General features: G+C 39.8%; 1 protein-coding gene across 1 annotated transcript in view; it reads right to left on the reverse strand.

Moving 5' to 3' along the window:
• Positions 1 to 20098, reverse strand: part of JARID2 (jumonji and AT-rich interaction domain containing 2) — a 321154-nt gene that overhangs the window by 189634 nt on the left and 111422 nt on the right. The gene's annotated exons all lie outside the window — the stretch shown is intronic.

Raw genomic sequence — 20098 nt, forward strand, 5'->3', positions numbered from 1 at the left:
TGTGGTCTCAGGATTCTTACAATGATAATTTATGGTTTCTAGCCCTAGAATTCCTCAAGGGCTGTGTCCCTGTCAAGTAGGAAGATTAGAGTTTTCTGGACAGCTCTTGTTTACGCAAGCATACCCCACTGCACTGCCACACTTCACTGAGAAACCAAAACATCACTATCAATGATCCACTCCAGAGGGCAATAAGGTTTACATTGTGTGAGAGAAGTGACCAATAACATTAACTTTTTAAAAATAAACTTATTTTAGGGTGACTATCAGCACTTTTTCTTAGCTACACCAGTGAGATATTTGAGGCTAGGAGGAGCCTGTTGAATGCTAAGCATACATCTTTTCCTCCCAATTGCCTGACTGATTACTTGACCAAAATATACATATATGAAGGCCAAACAATGACTACAGTGAAAAAAAAGTCAGTATCCTGGCAGCAGGATGTTCTTCTCACACTAGGGACATGCTACTATACTACAAACAAACACAGAACTATGCCCAGATAGCTTTTGGAATATATGGAACTTCAAGCCAAGAAAGCAGACTTTGTAACTGAAGTGAAACATTAATGGGAAAATTCTCTAGGCAAGTACTTTGAAGAGAATGGTGATTTCAATTGCCTTAACAGATATTTACACAAATTGAATTTCTGTTTGCCATTTTCCTGCCAGTATAACTTCAGTCCACACGTTTCTCCTCTCCCCTACTAGGCATGACCAGAACTGGCAGAGTGAGGACAGTAATCAAGTTACAGGTTTCCACACTAGACATAACTTTAATAAAGATTAGCAGGCTTGTCAGTTGTGTTTTTCCCCACACACCAACACATATTGTAAGTAAACTACAGTAGGGATCTCTTCTGATGTAGAACAATGTTGACAACAAAGTTTGTCATCATTGCTGGCAGCGTCCTGATCTCTCAGTTAGTTAGCAAATGAGAAAAGCATGATGATTTAATTAAGAGTTTTCCCTTAGTGGTAAAGGTATTTTTGCTCAGTTAGAAAAAAGGCCACAACATCTAATGTATTTGTCTGAGCTTATCCATTTCGTGTTTATAACAAAGAGTCTACTGTTTCCTTAAAATGTTAAATTGGTATTTATACATGCTGCTACACAGATGACTGGGGCGAGGAAAAACTGTGGTGTGCTTTAAATGGCATTTCAAATATGGCCTGAGGACATTACCTATGAGTTGTGATGTCATGGTTGAGTTATACGGGGCATCCAAACAAGAAGCAACAAAACTATCACCCTACACAGTTACATATTTTGTTTAAACTACAGATATGAAGCAATTAAGAAATCATAAATAAGTCAACAAACTCCCTGGTGCCTTTTTCTTAGATCCACTGACCCTAATGGAGAAACCACTGGCAAAAATTGCTTAGCTCTCACTTCACCCCCTCCCCACCCACAGCAATTGGAATAGACACTCCATGCCCCCAGAGACCTGAAATTCACCTGAAAACTCCAGCAAGGGCCTGTACTGGTCCCGGCAGATAAAAATGTAGCTTTTCTAAATTCAAGAAATCCTACTGAAATCCACTTCACTATGATATGGAAGCTGACTGCCAATGAAAGAACATGGCAGAATATTTTGTTCTAATGCCATCAGAGTGAAATTTGCTGACACTGACCTTTAAAATATTCCTGGCACACACTTACCAGTGAACAGAGTGCAACTGAGTGAGTGACCTATGAAATGTACAGTATATACTGTGGAACATCTCAGTTACAGACACAATTCTAGAGAAAGTAGTAAAGGAAAATCTAAAGTGAGAGGCATGTCTAATCTACTTAGGTTTAGACAATTCACTTTTTTTTTTTTTTTCTTTTTTTTTTAAGTTACTGAAACATGAAGATCAACGCTTTGATCCTTCTCTTCCTACAAAGTACTACAGAGCCAGAAGAGGCCTTGGTAGAACTTTTACCAAGACATAGTACAATCGCACAGTGAGATTTGTTTGTTACTGTTTTTGTTTTAAAGTTGGCTGCCACAGCCTTACCACAGAACACTCTCTGGTAACCTCACACCTGTTGAAGGACCTGATGGTCAGTAGTTCCTTCAGAGAACAAAGGGGTTCCAAAAATTAGAACAATGATAGCTCTCTGCAACCACTAAAGCTATAAGATTACATTTCACATTATTACAGAGCAATCTTCTCCTTTGTGTAACTGTAGAGCCAAGACGAATCATGCTGGCTTAATCTTTACACCATAATAGTGGCACTTGCAATTTATATGCCCCAGAAGGAGGGTGTCTCCACAACCAGAACTTCCACCCGCCCAGAGTCCTACCCACACTGCAATATGAGAAGGCCACAACAAAGCAGCCACTCCACTTCAGTAAAGACTTCAATTTCTCCAACACAGTATCTTTCAAGAACAGCAAAATAAGGGATCAAGCCATTGTCAATAACCATGGTTGCACATCTCCACATCTAAAAAAGCAATAAAAATGTATCATCATCATAAGCTACATTTCCCCTCAGGCATCCAATATAAAAAAAGACCGGAGGCAGAAAGCAGCTGACCTGGAGCCAACTGCATTCTTTCAGCTAGTAAGTTCCAACTCTTGACACATTTAGTTCATTGATGTTATGACGCAAAGTTCTGAAGGAAGACTTGCCGAATGCCTCACTTTGTACGCTACCAGTCAATTGGGTTAGTTAACTCACCTGATAAAATAGGATATGTCTGTACTACCCGCCAGATCAGCAGGCAGCAATCAATCCAGTGGGGGTCGATTTATCGCGTTATCTAGAAGTGATAAATTGATCCACGAGTGCTCTCCTGTCGACTCCTGTATTCCACTGGCACGAGAGGCACAGACAGAGTTGATGGAGGAGCATAAGCAGTCAGCTCACTGCAGTGAAGACACTGCGGTGAGTAGATCTAAATACGTCGACTTCAGCTATGTTATTCAGCTACATTAGATTGATCCCCCTCCAGGTGTAGACCATGCCATGTGTACATGTGCATTAAAAACTATTTTGGAATACCTTATAGTGAAAGACTCAAGGAGCTCACTCTAGTTATCAAATCAATGGCTAAAAGGTAACCTGATCATAGTCTAAAAGTAACAGAAACAGAAATGCCATAAGAGATCTAGCAGACAAAAATGTACAACATGATGCAACGGCTGGAAGCTGAACCGAGTCAAATTTAGACTTGAAAAAAGGTGTACATTTTCTTTTTCTTTTTTTTTTTTTTAACATGGAGGGTAGCCAACCATTGGAACAACTTACCTAGCATTGTGGTGGATCCTCCATTATTGGAAATTTTAAAATCAAGTTTGGATGTTGTTCTGAATAAAAGCTCTATTTCAAACAAAAATTAAATAAGTGCAAATCCTATGGCTTGTGTTAAACAGGAGGTCAGACTAGATGATCACAGTGCTTCCTTCCAACCTTATAACATGAGTTAATTTTATTTATAATTGAAGTAGTACAAGTCCCAACAGATCACAGAGTTAAAACGCTAATTGCGGTATTTCTTTTAAATAGTTACAAAAACAATTAAAATTTATTTTCCTCATCTGCTAAACAATTATTGGGAACTTTGGATCACACATTTAGTATCTAAACATCAGGGTACCGAAGTGCCTGCTAGTGGCAGATTGCTGAATACAATATGGAAGAAGAAAAATATCCTATCATTCCCTATGATTTGGCACACAACCCTCTACCAGCCAGAGAGGAGTAGTAAGCTTCTGTAGAACCTTGAGCTCTGCTAAATGAACCAAGGACAACACTGTTCCAAGGTAGCTAGCTGGTTTGTACATTTTTCTTTTGTTTGTAAAATTTCATACTCATGGTTTTTGAAACTAAGTGACAAACTATTTCATATACAAATCATTTTAAAGTGGTTTTATTTTAAGTTCTTTACCTGTGCCACTTTGCACCTCACAATGCAACCAGAGTTTACAATTTGTTCACTGTGGGTGAAACTCAACCCTGTGCTGAGGGCCTGCACAAGGACTATGCATCACTTAAGTCCCACTTAAGCTCCATTTTGAGAATTTAAGTGGTGCATAGGCTCTCTGCACAGGGTTGAATTTCACCTTTTTAATGCTACTGCTTTTACAACAAGCACCAAAAGCACTATTATTTCTATATTCTTTCAACTGATACCACATTCTTAGGCTCGGCCTAGCCTTTAGCAAATAGTTCATATGGTAAAAAAGCACCTGAAGCAAGGGCAAATGCACACAACACAGAAGGTTATTTGTTTTACTTAACAAATAGTTTAACTGTAAGGATGGCTTTATTTAAAGAGTAAGGACTTTGTAAGGTACAAGGATAGCTATAGACAGGTAGGTTATGACTCAGTATGTCTGGCATATTTCCAGTTCTCTTGGGTCTTTCCCCAGCAAGCACTTCTTGACCCCATTTCTCATGCCAAGTTGCCATCAGCAAAACAATAAACAAACCCAGTCAAACAAAAAAAGCCTAGCACAGGAGCCAGCAGTTGGTAAAGATTACCATGCATTACCCACTGCATTAAATGAATATGCTTTCGTGGTTTGGTAGCCCCAAGGGGGTCCTCCCACAAAGGTAAGAAGGTCAGTCTGAAGCAATGGGAAAAATAAGCCACAAGTTTCTGTCCTTTCCTCTGGAGATATTTTTGAGCAAGACCTACTTAAAAGATGGTTTTCTTGCTGGCTAAAATATGAAAGAATCTGCCTTCTGCATGAATAGCAGAGTGATTTTTTGGGATAACAACTGGATGCCACCCTACTTTTCCCCCCCTCATTAGGGGACTAAAACTGAAGTATTTGTTTACTAAATAAATAGAACCCTGTGACAGATTTTAACAAAGACGCAGTGAGGACAGCAATTACAAATTTCAAAGACAAAAGTGAAAGGATTGTCTAAAAGTTAAATTTTGCTTCTATTCCCAACTCTGCCACAAACTTTCTGTGCAACTTTGGGCAAATTATGTAATTTCACTGTGCTTCAGATTTTTCATCTGTGTAATAGGATTATAATGCTTTTGTACAGGTGTGTTGTGAAGCTGAATTCGGTAATGTTCATACAGCATAGAGATTCTCATGGGAAAGTCTGCTATTTTACTATTATTCACCTCTACCCCAATATAACGCTGTCCTCGGGGGCCAAAAAAATCTTACTGTATTATAGGTGAAACCGCGTTATATCGAACTTGCTTTGATCCACCAGAATATGCACCCCGTCCCCTTGGAGCACTGCTTTACCACATCATATCCAAATTCATGTTATACCAGGTTGCGTTATATCAGGGTAGAGGTATATACCCTATTTCTCTGCTTAATTCAAGTTAGAAGCCTTCACTGTTTTCAGTTTGGTTTTTTTTATATAAAGTATATAGTTTTACTCTCATTTTTATCATAAGATCAGAGTTTGTGAAATATTGCAAGTTAACAAGCCTGGAGATCACTCCCCCATGTACAGCACAGAACTCTCTTTTATTGTCCCACCAATGTCTCTCAACCTTGTTCTGGAGTAACAACTTCTAGACGTGAAAGCTTAGTTCTGTCCTCACACCCAATACACCATTGTGCTCAGCACAGTCTCGCAAGAGAATTTACACCTATAGCACAGGTATATGAAGCCAGGTGTTTTAGCGCTTTCCATTACTCTACAACAAAGCTGTTTAAAGTAAAACATTCTAGTAGCAATCATTCAGCCTAGATTTCTATAGTTAAGTGCTATATTATGCTTAAATAGAGCTATATTCAGTTTGCATCTGACGACATGGGTATTCACTGACGAAAGCTTATGCTTCAATACTTCTGTTAGTCTATAATAGGGGTAGGCAACCAATGGCACGTGTGCCGAAGGCAGCACGCAAGCTGATTTTCAGTGGTACTCACACTGCCTGAGTCCTAGCCACCAGTCCAGCGGGCTCTGCATTTTAATTTAATTTTAAATTAAGCTTCTTAAACATTTTAAAAACCTTATTTACTTTACATACAATAGTTTGGTTATATATTATAGACTTAGAGAAAAAGACCTTCTGAAAACATTAAAATGTATTACTGGTACACGAAACCATTAGAGCGAATAAACGGTAAATGAAAGGTTGCCGACCCCTGGTCTACAAGGTGCCACAGGACTCTTTGTTGCTTTTTTACAGATCCAGACTAACACGGCTACCCCTCTGATAGTTTGCAAGGAATTATCCCTAATTTTTATGGTTTACTAGTTTCTACCAAACTCTGAATAAAATTCACACTTATTTAATATTTAGCTTTTTTTTTTTTTTAGTAAGTTTAACTATCCAGAGGATGCAAGCGTTGCTCATTTAAAACAAACTTTTTATATAAATACAGTGCAAAAAAGTAAAACCTTGTGAAGGAGTTAAATTGATGAGGATTGATAAAGTTTTATGGATACAGATTTCTGCCTGCTAAGAAACCTAACGTCCTGTCTAATGTAGGAAAATAGCTAACATTTTTTAACGTGTCCTAGCACATTGTCAAATATGATTTTGCACCTATCTAACAGACAGTCTAACATTTAAAATGGCTTATGAATTCCACGACAAGCAGCTAGAGTCATTCACAGGGAGGAAGGGATAGCTCAGTGGTTTGAGCATTGGGCTGCTAAACCCAGAGATGTGAGTTCAGCCCTTGAGGGGGTCACTTAGGGAACTGGGGTAAAAATCTGTCTGGGGATTAGTCCTGCTTTGAGTAGGGGTTGGACTAAATGACCTCCTGAGGTCCCTTCCAACCCTGAGAAATGACATTGTTTAAAATAGGGCTGAGCAAACTTTTTGGTCTCAGGGTCACATATGGGAATAGAAATTGTATGGCAGGCAGGAGGGGTAAGGGCTCTGGTTGGGGGTGCAGGCTCCAGGGTGGGGCTGGGGATGAGGAGTTTGGGGTACGGGGAGAGGCTCAGGGGTGCAGCTCCCGGAAGCAGTGGCGTGCCCGTTCTCTGGCTCATACGTGCAGGCACAGCCAGGCGGATCTGCACATTGCCCCGTCCACAGGCACTGCCCCTGCAGCTCCCATTGGAGCACCCAGGAGCCGGAGCAGAGCCATGCTGTGGCTTCCAGGAGCCACGTGGAGCAACCCACGACACAGCGCCCTGGCTGGAGCGCCGGAGCAGGGCCAAGCCATGTGGTGCAGGCCCCGCTCCAGATGGAGCTTGCAGGCCAGCTTAAAAACGGCTTGCAGGCTGGATCTAGCCCGCAGTTTGCCCATCCCTGCTTTAAAAGGTGTTCAATTGTGTTTACATTAGGTGCAACGTCGTGTTTAAATGTGTTGGCTAACATGGGGGGAATTCTCTCTATTAGCAGTACAATTAGCATTCAGTGCACTAGGTATTTAGATAGGAAATTTTCTAAGAAAAAAATATCAATTTTTCCTTTAAAGACCTTCTGGTACGAGGCAGCTCTTGTTTAGTAGGTATGGGGTTAATTTGGAGAGAACCCTCTTTTCATGATTGGTGGAGAGGAGGGAAAAGGAAAAACAAAAATATCTTCCCTACCCTACCCTCCCCACACGAGGCTACTAAGGGGAAATACCACTTCACATCTTTTCTACTAGAGTTTCCATTCCTGGCAACTACACTCTTGGTCCTGATCTACACTTAAAAATTAAGATTGACCTAACTTGGTCGCTGAGGGCTGTGTAAAATTTTGTGGCTTGAAAGCTGCAGTAAAGTTGATCTAGCCTCTGATGTAGGCACAGCAGGTTCTTCTGTCAAACTATTTATCGTCTCTTGAAAAGGTGGATTAACAACATCGATGGAAAGCCCCCTTCCACCAATGTAAGAAGCATTTACATTACAGTGTTACAACAGCTCAGCTGCAGCACCCTAGCAGTGCCACTGCTGCGTAAACATGGCTCCAGAAAATGTGTGTGCTTCAAAGCACATCTCTCTCTCTCAGTTCTCACATATGAGCTGTATGGCAGATAAAACGCCACATGGTTTTGTGTAACAAAAGGACTTAAGAAGATTTGAGTCTGATTTACTTAATCTTGTGTACATAACCATACAGTGATGGAGGGGAATAAAACTTTTTTCTAAGTACGAGATAGTAGCGATTTTGGGCACATCAAATTTTTATGTGACTACCTTGAAATACCTTGAAGAAGCCCAGTTTTCAGAGGGTGACTCCAGCTGCATTTCATACAAGTCAGGGCTTTCCTCCCCCACACTCCCCCCTCTCCTCCCCTAGAGAGAGGAAAAAAAGTTTCTCAAAATACACACCCTAAAATTGAGGTACCCAAAATCATTAGACATTTTTTAAAAATTTTGCTTTAAAATGTTAAAAATCCATTTAGTACTGGCTCCATGGGTAACTCATTCTTTTATATACATCCAGAGCCCTTGGCAAGGGTTTTTCAAATCTAGGAAAGTAGCACATCTAGGGAAGTATATGAACATACTGAAAGCATACAAAAACATAACTGTTGCTCTTGTTGGTCTACCAAGGTAAATACTTGAAGAAATACTAAACCCAAACAAAACTGATGTTAGTGTGCATTTAAAGTTTTCATTTATCAAATTAGAACAGAACTTTAGATGTGTTTGTCATCTGGCCATAGTTTCCTTAGATGCCATGATTTCCTAAAAATGCATTTACAATGTAATTATCATTTTGCACCCAGAAAGAAGGAGTTCAGACTTCAACTTAAACAAAGCAACACACACAAACAAGTCTCAAAAGAAGTTTTGGGTTTTGTTTTTTTTTCCAGTGGCCAGTAGATGGAAGGGAGAGACAGAAAAGAAAAATAGGACAACATTATTGTAACCTTAATGGAAAAGAAAGCAGTACAGAAAGAATTCAAGAGATTAAAGTCATTCTGATGTCTAACACTTCAAAAAATAAAACTTCAAAACAGTATGGCTGTTTTCATTCAAATTGCCTTTAAACCCTGTATACATCATTGTTTTCAGATGGCAAAATACTCCTTTTTATATGCTTCTTTCCATGACAACACTAAAGGATCATCACCCACCAAAACCTAGAATGACCTATATCAGGAAATAAAGAAGCAACTGTACGAGAAATATAAATGAGAGCTTCTTTAATTTTTAAAAAAGGATACCACCCCACAATACTATTTATATGAAACAAATGTAAGGTCTTTTACAGGATTATTGCTTGAAATCAATTTATATCTGATCAAAAGCTTTGTAATAGTTCCTTATTGGATTTGGGTTACAGGACATTTAAGGGACATTCCTTATTTAAAGACAAAATACAGGATGGTCGGTCACTTTAGCTGCAACTGTTGGACATACACACACTTCCCCTCCCCGAGTACTGAAGTAAAATAATGAAATGAAAAGCAACAGTGCCAGTACAGAAAGAGTATTAGGCTTAAAATAAAACTGACAGCACACACTCATACGCAGCAAATTTGACTTTTTTGAAACCCCATAAAAGAATATGTACTTGCCTTTGATTGCAGCCTATTAAAATACTGCTACTGAAATTGGATTGTGATCTTCTGTTGAAAAATAATTTATTAGGTAACAACTCGGACAGCCTGAATCTCTGGCCACCAACAGAGTCTTTATAAAAATCTGCTGGGCAGCTGCCAATTCAGCTCTTTGGAGATAGGGAATGTGAGACATCTGAGCCAGCAGTCAAGGCAGCCACATGTGCTGTGACATCCATAGCCCTACACCTTTGTGGTTAAATGGTACAGCCCAACAATAAAGCAGGAAGGAAGAAAGAAGGAAAGTAATATTGTTGCTAGATCCAGAACCTTTTGCTTCACTGGTTAAAAACTGCTGCATGGAATTGGGAGATTCCACATTCTAAATATTCTCTCTGCCTCTGAACTCTCATTAAAGCTCTTCACTGAGCACATCTCCACACGCAGTACCTAGAATGCAGGGGAAAAGGAATAAAGTAGCTCCAGATAATTAAACTCAAGCATCTTGTTCCTAGTGAATTTCATTTTGATTCAGCTCTTATTTCTTATAGTATTTAAGCCAGACAGTCTGCAACTATGCTAACAACAGTAAAAAAAGTGATCGTTACATTTTAGAGGTTTGACAAACTATAGGTGTGAGCTTTCCTGAATTCAACCCAAACTTGTTGCATCTAATTATCGTCAGACTGAAGCACCCTCAGAATAGAATGCCTGACCCTTCACTCATGAAGTTGTAATCTTTGTCATATGCCAAAAGCAGCATCGTAATTACAGCAATAACAGACAACAAAAATTAAAATGCCTTGAAAGTCCATTTAAATGCACTGTTCTTGCTATTCATTATTTTAAAAGGGACCTAAACGTGCACTAGGTACTTCATAGCACCTGGAAGGTCATTGCAAATCAGGTCAGGAACACTGGACATCTTTGGGGGCTGATCAATATTAGAGAAGTTGTGCCAGTGAAAGAAACTAAATCTAATCTATTCTCATGAGTATAACACTTCTAGAGTAGACCAGTCCTATGGTTAATAATTTGTCTGTTTTTAAAGACATTCAATTATGTAGGAACACGAACAAGAAAACTTAGGTTTTGTCTACAAGAAAAAAAGCCAGTACAGGTTATATCAGGTCCCCAAAAGAAACACGGTAAATGGGCAAAAGGACTTTTTTGCCATCATAACTGTGTCTACACTAGGGCTTTTGCCAACCCAGCTATGCTGGTGAGGGGTGTGATTTTTTCACACCCCTAACCAACACAGCTATGCCAAAAAACTTGCAGACCAAGCCTAAGTCAACCACAAGAAATCCCTTCCCTTAGCCTACCAATGTTTGACTAGGCTTCTCGCCTTCCAATTAGTCCATGGGATCTCTCTCATTCAGGAAGTCACCAGGATTAAGATGAGGTAAAAGCCTTCTTTTACTTTTGCTCCTACTATAGATAATTGCAGGGGTGAACTAAACCATTCTGAGACCACTTCTGATTTATCTCCCTTCTTAAGACTTTTAGGCCTGTCTACACTGCAAATGTTCACCAATACCACTAAACTGTTTTCTAAATTCATTTAGTTAATTTGATGCAACCTCCTTATATGGACATTCTTACACTGATTTAAGAGTGTTAATATTTAGTTCATTGGTTACCAAATTAACTGAGTTCTTGTGGGCAACTTAGTTCCTTTCCCATATTCCCAGGTAGCTGAACACCCTTAACATAGGGCTGGTAACAAACCCAATTAAGCTAAATCAACACGAACCACTCAAACCAATGTCAGAGTGTTCACATAAAGGGGGCTACACATATTTAACTGAACTATTTAGTTTAGTGCACACTCTGTGTGAAACCCAGGCCTTATAGCTGGAGGAGACTAAGGATGTGTCTACACAGCAAAGAAAACAAAAACAAAAATACCAACAAGGTGGGTCAACTGACTTGGTCTTGAGGAGTTTGAGCTGCAGGACTACAAACAACTGCGTAAACATTTGGGCTGATCCCGGACTCTGAAACCCAGTGATGGGGAGGGCTCAGAGCCTGGGCTCCAGCCCTGTAACTCAAGCACCATGAGCACAAGTCAGTTGACCCAGGTTCTGCCACTCGCTGCCACTTTTTCTGCACTGTAGAGACACTCCATTACTGTCTTTCAAGAGATAAGGGCTTTCACACACCAACAGCAAAGAAGTCCTGTCTCTACTTTCAATAACTTTCCAATAGGCAAGACACTATCACGCAGCGTTCCAGAAAAACTCATAACTAAATAAAAAGGCATCTGCTCCACAGTTTGTCACCTAGCGACTATTCAGTGAATCTGTCCAATAACTTCAAGTAGTATTGCAGAGCATCTATTCCAATTAATTCAGCCTAAAAGAAGTTATAAAGGCACATACCTAGCATTGCACTCATGGCAGCTTACTAGGTATGCTAAAGCTAAGTATTCAAAATATACTATTGTACATAGTCATGCTATTAGATGTCTAAAAAGCTGACAAATGCATGTGTAGCCCCTCACCCTAGGCATTGCCATATGTGATCTGCAGTGATCAATATATTTTAAAACAATGGAAGCAGGAGTAGCTGTAAGACACAGCTATCATTGAGGCAGCTGAAGTGATGATCAGTGATGACACCTTTTTTTAAAAATAAAAAACACTAGAAAAAAAACTAGAAAAAGCATGGGGCTTTCTGTAGGGAACAGGTTCTTCTATCTGCATGGAAAGACATTTTAGTGCACAGATAGTTCACAAAAAGTAGCTATTAGAGAGAGTTAGTAAAAAAAAAAAAAAAAAATTTCCATGAAGATTTTTCAACCAGCTTACGGACTAGGCATCGTTTTTGGAAAATTTTAAATGTCAATGAAAATTTTAAAAAACGCATGAAATTTTTGCTGCATTTTTCAACCAACTCTGCTATTTGGGAATATTGAAGAGCAGACCTAACATAAAATGTTTTTATAAAAATATAAATATATCTCATTTCCTACCCTGCTTTTGGAGTGAGTTAAGTGTCTGTAAAGACCCCAAAATCCAAAACAAATTTCTCAGCTTTACAAGAACTGTTTTTTATCATTCGTCTACTGTCCTTTCTCCATCTCTATCTGATCAATGGAAACTTTTAAACTTTACCAAAGTTATCAGAGGGACATCAAAGCCAATCATTAAGCCTTTAAGTGCACTAATGGATATTTTAGCGCTTACAAATACTTTTACCTCCATCTTTGTGCTTCACTGCTCAATTTAAGATGAGACTTGTTTCAACTCCTGTTGAAATTCCCCACATTTTAAAGGGGGATGATTTTCAAAGTCTTTTTTTTCCCCCATAGAGAGGGTTTCAGATGATTTCAAGTTACAAATATAATGCACTCCAAAAATTTTAACGCATTTCACAAACTTAAGAGCTTTTCCATAAAAGTTGTAAATGGCATCACAGCTATAACTCTCAAGCTTCTAAGATTTAATGAATTATGCAGCTGCTGTCAAAAGTCAAACTGCAGTCTAAGTATTGCTATTTTCAAGATACAGGTATTTAAAAATCCACTAATATATTATGAACCACATGGTGCAAAGTGAAAAAACATTTTAAAGACCTTAAGGTGCATGTTTGTTTTTGGTTGGTTGGTTTGTGTTTGTCAGGCTTTCTAAGTTAAAATAAAACACGAGAAAAACTGAGTTAGTCTATTTTAGGTTCTCCTATGTACTCACCATCATAGGATCCATATTACCGCTGTCACAATAACCTTAATGTGCTCCATTATATCAGATATATAAAATTCCACTCTTCAGATACTGATGTGTAGTACATAATCTATGAGGGCACGATCCCAGCCATAAATCACCCAATTAATCTCTCCAATTTCAGAGGAGCTCCTCAAGTGAGTAATGATTGCAGGACTGGATCCATTTACACCATTACAATTAGATATTTACACAGCTGTATTCTTTTTCTGTTAGAACAATCCACATTCAATCCTGGTATTTCATGCACTGAGAAAATTAAAATTAATACCTGGGTTTTAACAATTTAATTCATTTTTGGATCTATTTTAGGGTTTTATAATGCCTCCCCCACCCCCACAGAATCTCAGCGCAAAAGATGCCTTTCGGATAGGTTTGTTTATACCCTATGCGGCAGAAAGCAAATATAAAACATTACAAATCCAAGAAGCAACAGGCAAATACAATACACAGCAGACAGCAAAGAAAAGTATTAAACATGGCAAACCCAGTACCTCTGAACACTCTCCCCTGCCCTTCCCCATATACAAGGATGCTTTCCCATCTAGTAAGCTCTAAGATAGTAAATGGTGGGCATTATAAAAAATATAAAGGCCAGCTTAAATAAAATAGGACTCTCATCATAGGCTAACGGAAGCCACGGAGGGATTTTGATGGGTCTTCTGTTGGGGGAATTTCTGCAGCTAAAAACCATCAATTAAGAAATACCTAACCCAATCCTGATGGAATCTCAGGTCAAAACAATAAAATTATATATATATATTATATACACATACACATGTAGTGCCACAGGAAAGAGACCATTATTTATTATTCGAGCATTCAGGTTCCAGGATTTAGGATGAAGGTGTCACAAGTTCACTTGAGCCAGTGGAATATCTCACAAAGCCAGCTTGCCTTCACTTAATAGCAGCAAACTAATATTTAACTCAGGCTGGCCACCAGAGAGATAAATTCTATAACATAAAACAATCCTTTGCTGCCTCAACCTAAAAGGTGCAGTTTAGAGGTAGGTCCTTGATCAGACCAGGCCTCTTAGGTTAAGATAAGGGAGCTCCTTCCTCCTGTCCGAGTTTCACCTTTTTTACTTCACCTGCTGGGTCCTGACTGGCTTTGGTCTGCTTCCAGGCCTTCTACTGCCGGAGGACCAGTTCTCGTTGATTTCCCCAGCCACTGATCCTGGGTGGCCTCTGTAGGTAGATACTGGAGGTCTAAAACTAAGGGACAGCAAATGCCTGGTACACTCTGTTACAGAAAGGTGTTTAATTAATTATGGAATAGCAAAACCTAACAGAAAAACAAACAAAACCAGTATGTTTTGTTAGCTGGGATTTACAGCGGAAATACAGAGACTGATTTTTAGGATCCAGGCAGTGATTTCATATTATGTACTGTAGGTTTATTCTCTATAGTTCAAACATCCATCCCCCACACCCTTTTAACAGACAAATCACTTTTTCTGCTGAAGTTGTATGGAATGTTTCCCCTTTATGCTTCAAATACCATAATGAAGATTAAATATTAGTTCTGCTCTGTGATAATGTGAACTGAAAATAGATTGCCTCCATACAAGTGAATCCAACAATGTCAGTGAAGCATCCAAGATGTATATAATTCAAATTAACTAGCACACTACTCAAAGGAGATTTACTGGTATGCCCATGCTCCTGTATTCCTCAAAGCCTTTCAACTCCTTAAGCATGAGTTCAATGTCAGATTATAATCATAAAAGCACAGTGCATAATCATAAAACTGCTAGTTCATATCAAGATTGTTTGCTCCTAAACCTTGCACAAGTATCATTACAAATGCATCACATCTCAGCAAGCACCTCCTCCTCTTCCATTAGTCAAATTCTAACAATTGCATCACCTCTGTGAACTGTACATACAGCCATACCTCTGAGACTGATCTTCCCTGCTCTGTTCCACAATACTTTTAGCCACTGAGAGTACAGCATATACAAAGTTTTGTGATGAAAGGCACTTTTAAGTTGACACTGTCCCTCTAAGTGTTCCTTTCTGATATACAGCGGTACATATTGGCATATATTGCAATAAGTTACTAGTGCACTTGAACATGAACAACAGTTTACAGCCAAATGAGCAATGTATGCAATCATACATCTTTAAAAAGTAGCTCCTTAGTCCTGATCCTGCAACTGATTCTGCATGGAGCTCGATTAACTTAAATGGGGCTCCACATGGAAACATCTGCCCATGTGGAGTCAGTTACAGGACAGGTGCCTGAGCCTATAATTAGCAATGCCATAATTTAGGCTCAAATGACATGACTGACTCCACTGTGCTACCAATGCTCTATTATTTTAGCTTTGTTTTACCCCCCTTGAGCATTCCCAGTATGTCACAAAGAACAACAGGCAATGTAGGATGTTCTCAATGGTACATCATAGGATGGGAAAGCCAGGAACTTTCAAGTTCTAAACCTAAACTTGTAGCTTAGACTTGAGAAATTCAATTAATGGTTGTGTCACTCACTCATAATAGTCCAAATTCTGTTCCCAGTTACAACTGTTCATTCCCACCGAGCAGAATGGAGTTCCATGGATATAATGGGGGGCAGAATCCAGCCTGAATTTAAGGGAGAGTGCATGAAATCCTGTCTCTACTGAAATCAACTGGACTTTTACCAATGACTTCACTGGCGTTAGATTAAGCTCTCAACATTTCTTTACCTATCTCAGAGGAATATTGTGAGAAGTAGCTAATGTTTGTACATGCAGTATCAAGATGTAATGTGCTGTGAAAGTGCAAAGAATCACCATCAGCAGACCCAAAACACCTTAAAAATATTTTACGTGAAAAGAAGCCACTAGTAGGCAGTAAATACTGTTTTCCCCTTCTTATAAAAATGAACACATTCAAATTGAAGTTAAATATTTTTCCATCTGGATGTCAGAAAATGAATCAGCAGCACCTATTGAGCTAAAATAAAAAGGGGAAGGCAAACTCCAACTAATAGACAGTCAATACCTAGGTGAGTATCACATCAGCTTTGAAAATCTTTATGCCTACTGCACCTGCTGCGTTTAAAAAAAAACCCAAACTGTAGCATGATACTGTTTACTCTCTCAATCCAATTTGCAGATTTACTCTTCATTTTGTGTACTGAATGAATATTTACTCTCCAATGAGTTTAGTTAGACTTGCACAATCATACATTTGAAAAGAAAAAATAGAGTTGAAGTTGCATGCTACCTTTCAACAGCCCTGCCAGCTGGAAATATGCCATCAATTGTCTGCTCAGTACGTGATAAGAAAGCCAAGTAAGCTGCTTAATAGAAATTCACTGAACTTCTTCATGTTTACTTTAAGTTTAAAAAATGGTAAGGGTAAAAGCAGATTAAAAGTTTTTCCTTTTACAGCCATCCTCCTCATTTGGCAACAAGCTTTCAACTTTACATGCCAATCTATAGCTTGACTGGGTTTTTAAATGTTTGGGAAGTTGGAAAACAAAGTACAGATAGAAATTAGCCAGAAGATCCCTCTGATTATAAATCTGAATAGCATTGTACCAAGAAATAAAAAGCACCTACAAATATTCTGTATGTGTTACTACAATAATCTTACTCACCAAGGATATCTGACATTTCTCTTCCAAAGCAACATATCCTCCTTTTCCCCAACCCAAAAAGAAAAGCAACATTTCTATTTAGTCTTTGGCAGCCAACTGAAACTTTCAAGGAAACAGACTGGTCAATTCAGGGCACTTGCATGATCTTTAATCCATCTTTTATGTCATATAATGGGGCTTGCACTCTCTTACACCTACACATGGTCTCACTAAAAAAATCAACAGAGCTCTGAACAGCCATAGATGCCTGCTCACATGGAGCAACTTGCAGGATCAGGCCTCAGAATAGCACTCTATCAAGACAGCATTGTGTCTCACTCCCTGCCCCCTCAAGTATTTTTTAAGTTTACCAATGCATTAATCATTTAGATGTATACACAATAAAAGCCTTGAATGACAGCAAGCACTCTGCCACCACAAAACTTAATCTATATTTCCCATTAGTAAATGTTACTTCCCAGGAATTAATTTTTTAATAGTGTATTGGTTACTTCCTTCCCTGGACATTTACTCTCTGAGCTTCTCCAGGCTGTATTATACAGCCAGAAGAACTGTCAAGCCCCACAGAAAGCTTACTGAAGTGCTGCAATGTCTCTTTCCTCTCAGGTTTCTTAGCATATTTACCCACTTTTGGACATCTCAAAAATACCCAAGTACAAAACTGCAAAATGCATCAGGTGTGGAAAGACAGGAAAATATTTAATGCACATGTTGAAAGACACCAATCCACCTCTTCTAGATCACCATTCAGTTGGCCAAAGTGAAAATCTGAAGAGACTAAGACTAATTTCTAGAGTTGGGAAATTTTGGACTTAAATTGGAGTGGGGAGGGGAGGGGGGGGGGAAAAAAAAAAAAGTTAGTAAATAACCCTTCTGGTTTTCAACCAGCTGTAAGAAACTACCTCCCCTACCTCCACCAGGGCCAGCTTTAGGCCAGTTCCCTGAATTGGGGCCCGCATCCTAAAGAAGAGCGTCTAACTTGGGCGCCTTTTTAATTCTTACTCACCCGGCAGCACACCGGGTCTTTGGCGGCATGTCTTACTCGCTCTGGGTCTTCGCAGCATTTCATTCAGAAGTAGGTCCTTGAGTGCCACCAAAGACCGGAGTGCCACCAGGGAGTCATCCCTGCTGGGTCCCATCGAAACTATTTGAATTGGGCCCTGCACTTGCTAAAGTCGGCCCTGTCACACCACACACACACACACACACACACACACACACACACCACACACACACACACACACACACACACACACACACACACACACACACACACACACACACACACACACTTTTTAAACTAAAGCTCTGTGGTTTAACTGGGCTCCAAAATCACAACTACATGTGTACTATGACCTCACAGGCAGGCAATAGCATGTGCAAATAGAAGCAATAGGGTATATCAAACGTCACTACAGACTTCAACATGAACAGCAGGAAGAGTTCCGACAGCTACAGTGTCCTTTGCTCCCTCTACCTCACATCCGCAGCACAGAGCTATTTCACCCCTTAGTCTGCTGCTATGGACAATGATCATGGAGGGGAACATCTCAGTGTTCCCTTCTTTGTGGGGTGAAGAGGTCTCAGAGCCTACTCCTCTCCATGTTACGGAGCAGGCGCCTGACCTTGGTCATTCTGAAAGCTGCTTCTGCTTGGGGGATGGGCAAAAGAAATAAAAAACAGGAAAACGGGTCAAAAGAAAGCCCCAAACCCACACTCACAAAAGTTAGGGGCACTACATGGGGTCCTAGAGCGTGTCTTCTCTCTCCCTTGAAAACTGCTAATAATGTGAAAAATGCATGTCTTGCCTCACACAGGTAAGGAAAGACCAAAAATGTCTCCAAATCAGACAAAAAATGAACCCGTCGGAGGAAAATGGCAAAGAAGGGGGAATGTCTGCTGTGAGCCTTTTGCTTTAGGCAAAATACCACAATCTCAGGAATTACTTTCATCTTTGAACATTAACGTATTGATATTGCCCTCATAGCATATACTGTACGGTTAAGTGGAAAGATGTAAACACACAGAGTGAGGAAGGCGTCTAGAGCAAGGAACAGAGGACAAGATTAGCAAAGAGAAAAGCTAGAGACGTTCAAGGGCAAGGGTGGCCAATCTGAGCCTAAGAAGGAGCCAGAATTTACCAATGTACATTGCCAAAGAGCCACAGTAATACATCAGCAGCCCCCCATCAGCTCCCGTGCTCCAGCCCACTGTGCCTCCCACCCACCAGCAGCCCCATCAGTCAGTGCCCCCGCCTGCCACAATCAGCTGTTTCACATGCGCCAGAGGCCCTGGGGGGAGGAGTGAGGGCATGGCAGGCTAGGGGGAAAGGAGAGAGTTGAGGCAGGGCCTGGGGCAGAGCAGCGGGTTGAACAGTGATCACCACCCAGCACACTGGAAAGTTAGCATCTGTAGCTCCAGCCCTGGAGTCAGCACCTATGCAAAGAGATGAATATTAACCTCTGAAGAGCCACATGCAACTCTGGAGCCACAGGGTGGCCGCACCTGCTTTAGCGAAACGGGTTCAAGCATTAAAGCCTGCAGTATATATCTCCCTACCAAGCGAAGTTTTCAGATACCAAAACATTTAATTTGTAGTGCTTAACAAAAGCCACGTACAAGAGGCCAACAAGCAGATTTACAGAAGTCTACATCATATTTGACCTAATATAATCCATGAAGTAACCATTTTGTCAGCAAAGTATTGGTTTTCTGGAAGGGTGATGAGATGGACATATACTGAAGAGCTGTGACTAGTAGGCTTCTACTATGCTATCTTTTAAAGAACAGCAAACACTCATTATCTCAGAAGCCTCCTGGTGGAATAAGCATTAACTCCTAAGGGAGAAAGAAAACCCTCAGCATTAGCCCCAAACTGCCTTTATATAAGAACGTCTCCATTTAGCTATGACACAATGCTGCTTGGCTCCCTAAAGCAGTGGTTCGCAACCAGGGGTATGCAGAAGTCTTCCAGGGGTACAGAAGCTCATCTAGATATTTGCTTAGTTTTACAACAGGCTACATAAAAAGCACTAGTGAAGTCAGTACAAACTAAAATCTCACACAATGATTTGTTTATCCTGCTTTATATAATATACACTGAAATGTAAGTACAGTATTTATATTCCAGCTGATTTATTTTATAAGTAAATGATAGAAATAAGAAAGTCAGCTATTTTCAATAAGTGTGCTGTGACACTTGTATTTTTAGGTGATTTTGTAAACAAGTCACTTTTAAAACTTGGGGGTTAGTTAGCAAGACAAAACAGACTCCTGAAAGGGGTACAGTAGTCTGGAAAGGTTGAGAGCCACTGTTTTAACAACTCAAATAAGTCTCTCTCTCTCTCTCTTTATTTATGCTACTTATTTCATTGGTGGCTAGCTGCTGCATTTGAGC

Source organism: Chelonoidis abingdonii, chromosome 2 (genome assembly GCF_003597395.2).
Source record: "Chelonoidis abingdonii isolate Lonesome George chromosome 2, CheloAbing_2.0, whole genome shotgun sequence".
Classification (NCBI taxonomy): Eukaryota; Metazoa; Chordata; order Testudines; family Testudinidae; genus Chelonoidis; species Chelonoidis abingdonii.